General features: G+C 44.4%; 1 protein-coding gene across 3 annotated transcripts in view; it reads right to left on the bottom strand.

Moving 5' to 3' along the window:
• The window catches only part of hivep2a (HIVEP zinc finger 2a), a 122,976-nt gene extending 116,622 nt beyond the window's left edge, over positions 1-6,354 (bottom strand). Inside the window, exons 1-2 of one of the 3 annotated variants that reach the window (XM_052470978.1) lie at positions 5,906-6,354; positions 351-466 (exon numbers count right to left, since the gene is read on the bottom strand). The gene's annotated coding sequence lies outside the window, so the exon portion shown is untranslated. Of the gene's footprint in view, positions 284-350; positions 467-5,905 lie in introns of those variants that run through there. The other 2 variants (XM_052470979.1, XM_052470980.1) reach the window with 2 other exon arrangements.
• Positions 6,355-6,739: the final 385 nt, after the last annotated feature.

The following is a 6,739-nucleotide window of genomic DNA, read 5'->3' as shown; positions in this document are numbered from 1 at the left end:
ACTCAAACGGCTCTAAGAGGAGCTTATTCCCTTCTACTGTCTGCAGCCCTCCCTCTTTCTCTAGCCCGCCTGCGCGCTCTCTCTCTCTCTCTCTCTCTCTCTCTTGCTCTGCTTCTAGCGCTGCTCGCTGCTCAGAGGCTGGAGCAAAGAACGATCACATTTCTCCAGCATAAACAGCTGTGGTCTGATTGGCTGGATGGGAGCGGAGGAGGCATCAATGGAGCCAGCAACACTCCAGCAGTGGCTGCTGGCAGAGTGCGGACATAAAAGTAGGTCTCAGCTGGTTCTACCACTACAAAAAGCCATAGAAAAGAAAGAAAGAGGGTGAGAGGAAGAAAGAAAGAGACTACCTCTTTCTGAGCGCAGGAAGGAGGGAGGCCACAAGTGTTTCCTGTTGTGCAGCCAAGGAGAGCGACTTGCGAGGACGTCACACAGCGTTCATACTCCTCCAGGGCATCGGCACAGCCTGCCAAGGAAATACACTCCTTTCAGACACCCAGAAAAGGAGGAGCAGGAGAAGGATCAGGACGAGAACAACACAAAGACTACTCCGTGTGTTTACTCTCAGTCACAGATCAAATCAAATCTTATTGGTTGCATACACATATTTAGCAGATGTTATTGCTGGTGAAGCGAAATGCTTGTGTTCCTAGCTCCAACAGTGCAGTAATTTCAAACAATTCACAACAATACGCACAGATCTAAAAGTAGAAGAATGGAACTAAGAAATATATATATGTGATGGGATGTATAGGCATTATGGACATTATGGACAGTACGTGGATAGAATATTTAGTATATCTGTAGAATACATAGGATAGAATAGTATATATACAGCAATAGTTTAATAGGATGGAATTGCCTAGAATACAGAATATACATATGAAATCAGTAAAAAAATATTTAAACATTATTAAAGTGACCAGTGATTCCATGTCTATGTACATAGGGCAGCAGCCTCTATGGTGCATGGTAGAGTAACCAGGTGGTATCCGGCTAGTGACAGTGATTACATTTCAGGCCAGGGTACTGGGCGGAGGCCGGCTAGTGACAGTGATTACATTTCAGGCCAGGGTACTGGGCGGAGGCCTGCTAGTGGTGACTATTTAACAGTCTGATGGCCTTGAGATAGAAGCTGTTTTTCAGTCCCTCTGTACCTGCTTTGATGCACCTGTACTACTGACCTCGTCTTCTGATGTGCCTCCTCTGCTGGCCCTCAGTACCCATGTCCTGCTCCACTGACAGGGGTTCACATTTAGACACATAGCCCTGTGTGTGGGTGAATGTGCTATGTGTCACAGTGATCTATGATGTGGGTGAGTGTCATTACTCAGCTGTGAATATCCCCATCCAGCAACTCTACCCCTGTCTGCACTGACACCCAGCTAGGGGCCAATTACACTGTAAACCATTAGTGAAGGGGGGTCGGCACTGTTGCATATCGGGATAATATTTTTGACGACATATAGTATCGTTATGACAATATCACAATATATATTTTTGCGCTAGTTGGCTGTACCTGCACCAAAACGACAGTGTTTTCCCTTCATAGCCTGTTCTCCATCTTCTTTTTAAATAGGGAGCCCATTTGTTTTCAGCACTTTTATTTCCATGACTAATCAACACTTGTTTTCTCATGTCTCTCTCTTGTCCCTCTGCAGCAATGTGTTTGGAACATTGAATCTCAATAAAATCACAGCATCGAATCGCAATACATATCGTATCGGCACTGAAGTATCGTGATAATATTGTATCGTGAAGTCCCTGGCAATTCCCAGCCCTAGAATTCACCACTTTAATCAAAGAAAACACTGTTGTTTAAAGAAAGCAAATATGACAAGAATCTACAATTAGATGTGTGCAGGGTTTTCCTTTCTTCGTTTAAGGAATGTTTGTCACAAGGCACAAGAGGAAGAATAAAACTAGTCGCCATATTTTTCTACTAATTCTCTCTCTTTTAAAGGGTCTTCTAGCTTTCATTAGCCTTGAACAGCTTGCTATCACTTCACAGTTGGCTACAGTCACAGAGCACATTTGCAGCTGTTATAATGCCATCTGACGCTCATTTTCTCCAGATGCCCGGCCGCCCCTAGGCAAACATGGGCCATAACACTAGAGGAAGGCAACAGAAGTCACATTCTGTTAGCCCAGCGCTAGCTCAACAGAGCTAGCGCTGGGCTAACAGAGTGACAGAGTCGCCTTGTAGAGTGACCTTGTAAAGTGTCAGAGTCGCCTTGGTTACCAGTGTTGTTTCCTCCTCCTTCCACTGCTGCTCCAGGGGAGGTGTAGTCAGCACCACATGCCTCCACCCCCTCCTTCCTCCTCCCTCCTCTCCCTCCCCTCCCCTCCGCTGCCTCCTGGCTCCGCAGGTGCACATGTACAGCTAATAGGGGAAACCACAGAGCAGGTTGAGTGTTTAGCAGGGTGAGCCACTGAACCCAGTCGGCCCATTTAAGTGTGTGCGGTGCACGGAGCACGGTGCTGGTGACACGGCCACAGCTCAGGCTGAATAATTCAAAGGGCCCCAGTCACATACACACTGCTGGGGATTACACACACGCATTACATAGAGATTCTGTACTGTAGAGGGGTGAACCTGAACACAGTCACCTGTGTCGGTGCTGATTTTGTTATTGTGATCACATGATTGTGTTCAAGCCATGGTCAGGCTCCTGTGTGCAACGGTGCTATTTTCACTTACAGACATTTCCATGGCATCAGATGTAGGATGCAGGTGTCTGAGTGTTCTGATTGTTAAGTGAACACATTTCTAGCAAGCCAAACCACAGACCTATACACCCATTGGAATATAACCTGGATAAACAGTCTCAAAATGTACACATCGTACAACTACAACAACACAGTCACAATGTCCCCCATCTCTGACCCACCTCTCTAACCAGTTGACCCGTCTGACCATCTCATACGTTTGAAGACGTTGTTTGGACCCACAATGAAAAAGTGTGAGATCAAAGGGACCGACTAGTCTGAAGGTCATTCAGATGCTTGGACCTTTGAGTCATCATGACTCATTGGTGCAACTGGAAATCATTCTTCTAGTAATCAGAACACCATCTCTTCCTCACACACATATAAAACACACACACACACACACACACACACGAACACACACACACACACACACACACACACACACACACACACACACACACACACACACACACACACACACACACACACACACACACACACACACACACACACACACACACACACACACACTAACAAACAGTTATTCTGTAATACACATAATCTTCCTTGGGATATTGTTTCTATTTAATTATTTTTCTATTTCTATTCATTCTTCTTAAATGTTTTGTTAAATTATTTTAGTAAATACTTTAACACCTATTTTTCTGGGGCTGCAGGGTAGCCTAGTGGTTAGAGCGTTGGGCTAGTAACCAAAAGGTTGCAAGTTCGAATCCCCGAGCTGACAAGGTACAAATCTGTCCTTCTGCCCCTGAACAGGCAGTTAACCCACTGTTCCTTGGCCATCATTGAAAATAAGAATTTGTTCTTAACTGACTTGCCTGGTTAAATAAAGGTACAATCAAAAAAAAATTAAAGCCTATTGTTGGTTAAGGGCTTGTAAGTATGCCTTTCACTGTAAGGTCTACCTGTCGTATTCGGCGCATGTGATAAAATTGGATTGGAATTGATTTGATTATGTGGGAGTCCCCATGTAGATGGGGGACAACAGACAGAGGTTAGAGCGTAAAACAGACAGATTACTCAGAGGATTTAGAGGAGGCCAGACACCGCTCAGGTATGAGTCACTGTCATCTTCCCATCACTGAAGAGTGTATATGGAGGCCAAGATACTTAGGACCCTATGCTCAGTAATAACCTAGCACCTCAGTCTCCTGAGCTATACACTACACATAATACACGCAGAACCACAAGGTTTAGATATCATGGCCTTTCCTTCCCTCTCTGGGATATCAAGTCATTAAATGTGTTGCATGGGTTGTCCTTTGAAACGTGAGAGTGAATCTTCCACAATGACAAAGATGCAAAGTGGACCACCTCTTTCCAGGCTGTGTGTGTCCCGTGTTCTATGTGTATTCAGGGCCGTAGCTCAAAGGCAGAGAGGGACAGGAGCCGACAATGTATTTACCCCACCACAGAAGGTGTGACTGTATCATTAACCCGCAAGTGCCAAATGATCCACAGTGTCTCTGCACACTCTTATGGGTATATTGGGACTGATGAATCTACAGTAGCGCTGAAAGAAAGTTTCACAATAGGCCAGCTCCCTAACCAGAGGCACAAAACAGAAACCGTCCATACCCAAAGAGATGGGTAGAGTTCTTCATTCACTGCTAAGTGCCTATTGTAAAATGGTGCAATATCATATAGCTTACGTTCTGTATTCCAGGCTCACAACCTCTCCGTCCTCCTCTCACAGTCAGTTTGCTGGTACAGCGAAAGACACACTACAATGTATGTGCAGTATGATAAAAGATATCCCATTCCTCTCCAATGACGCTGCTGTGGGACAGATGATACCGTATGTAGGTTGGTCTTTCAGAATTAATTCCCAGTGCCTGATGGATATCCACAGTGCAGCTCTACTGCTCCCTGCCTTTGGCTGGTGGTGGCTAACCTGAATTATATCCATTCAGTCATATCATGCTCAACAAAGGTGAATTACAATGATGGGACTGTCGGTTATAGCTGTATCTGCACTAAAGCAATGTAGGATATCTAAATGAAGGTTTTGTAGGATAAACAGATTAAAATCTACCACCGGGTGATATAGGTCTCAATTGCGGTACCATGTTAATAGGCTGTTACCATGGAGGCAAAGGCTTGAATGTCTCATGGGAGAACCTGTTGCATTTTGATGGATAGTTCTGCTGTGCTGATTTAAAAAAACACCAGTCACTGTCGTGATGACGGACTGAAATATGGAATGACAATATGCACAGTTTGAGGACACACCAGGTAAATGGGTTCAATTGGTTCAAGCATAATAACAGCGGGGCGGGATGTTAAACATAAAATGTATAATCTTATAGACTGATGCTGTATGCACAAGAGAACTGACCTCTCTAGAGTACCTTCCAATAAAAAGCCTTTGAAATATTTGCTTTCTATGAGGAAAATATGATAATAGAAATGCATGTTGAGCAAATGGTTGAGAGGAAATAACATTTAGGCTACTGAACAAAATAAACAAGCAAAGCAGAAAATGATAACTCTTAACATCACTAGCTCTGTGCATTGGCTAAAAGCTGGGTAATATGATGCATACATAACCCATGCCTAGTCCATGGGTAATATATGTCTAATTAATAGGGTCCAAGTCTGACTTACGAAACATAAATAAAGTCACTTTTTTCATGTTAATATTGTATTTTCAACAGAAAGACGGAGACGGTCAGCGGCAGAGAACCCCCTTGATGGGCCCCGATCTTGACGGCGAACACGTCATGGAACATTCCCGGAACGGGCCAGCGTACCACCCACCATCCCTCTCATAGACACACACACACACACACATTCAAGCACAGAAACATACGACGTACATAGAATTACAGACCACAACAGTCAACACGGATACAACACTATGTACCGATAGGTGACAATGACAGAGGGGTGTACATGGCCTTGACTGTTCTGCAGAGAGAGAGAAAAAACACAATCTTCCTGCCATGAATCCAGCTTCATACTGTAGCTCGGTTTTACAAGCCGTTTGCCCGCTGCATTGGCTGTGCAAATTCCTTAGGATATTACGCAACATTCCTAATCTGCATGCAAAGCACTGGGTATTCCCCACATAACTATCGTATTAAACAGAACAAACACTATAGATTTTTCGTTGCAAAACAACGAAATTGTACACTGTTAGTCAACTGACAGCTTATATTTAGTCACTTACCGTGTCACACTTCAGGTGCCGTGCAAAAACCCACGTCCGGTAAAATCCCAAATAAATTACAACCTATGACAACGCTCTTGACACTTCGCTAATTGTCGGATAAAAGCGTCCAAGACTCAAGAGTGAAAAATTAAACAAGAATTAGCACCAAAAAAAGATCGACTTCCGTATGACTATTCTAAAGCCTTATGCTAAAGCCTTATGCTGCTACTAAATGAAGACACCTTGTGAGTAAAACATCCTCCTCGACACGATTTTTCAGTTTGTGAGGAAGACGCCGAAGCTATTATTCCTGGCACAACTTCCCAGAATAGAACATCTGAAAGAGGGAGAGGGGAAAGCGAAAGACAGAGGTAGAGAGAGAGGGAGTGAGTGACAGTGTTTGGTGCGTGACGTCATCGGATCCCCCAGCTCGGCCCAGAGAGAGAGGCAGAAGCCATGGAGCGAAGCAGTGTGAGGAGGGAGAGGGACAGGGAGAATCCGGCCCCGTCCTCCTTTCAACGGAGCTCTGCACAAAGGGAACTCCCTCAGCGGCGCGCCCGGGGACGTGACACGCAAACAGACAGAGTACATTTCATGGGAGGCCCAATTTGATGTATTTTCACTCATTTATTCTGGCCTCTATTCATATAAAAATATGTATCTAGTATATCTTATAAAATACCATGGTGCAATTACTGTGTGCCTGCCACTACAGTCACTGTTGCCACAGTGAATGTAATTCAATAAAGGTGTAAACGCTCTTTATTCTCAGGGTACAATATGCAACCCGTTTATTTAGTCTGCCTCTTCATATGTTCCAGTGAAAATGATTCTCTATACATGCAGTGGGGG

Source organism: Oncorhynchus keta, chromosome 19 (assembly GCF_023373465.1).
Source record: "Oncorhynchus keta strain PuntledgeMale-10-30-2019 chromosome 19, Oket_V2, whole genome shotgun sequence".
NCBI lineage: Eukaryota > Metazoa > Chordata > Actinopteri > Salmoniformes > Salmonidae > Oncorhynchus > Oncorhynchus keta.
Note: the sequence above shows the minus strand (reverse complement) of the source record. Positions and strands in the feature narration are given on the sequence as shown.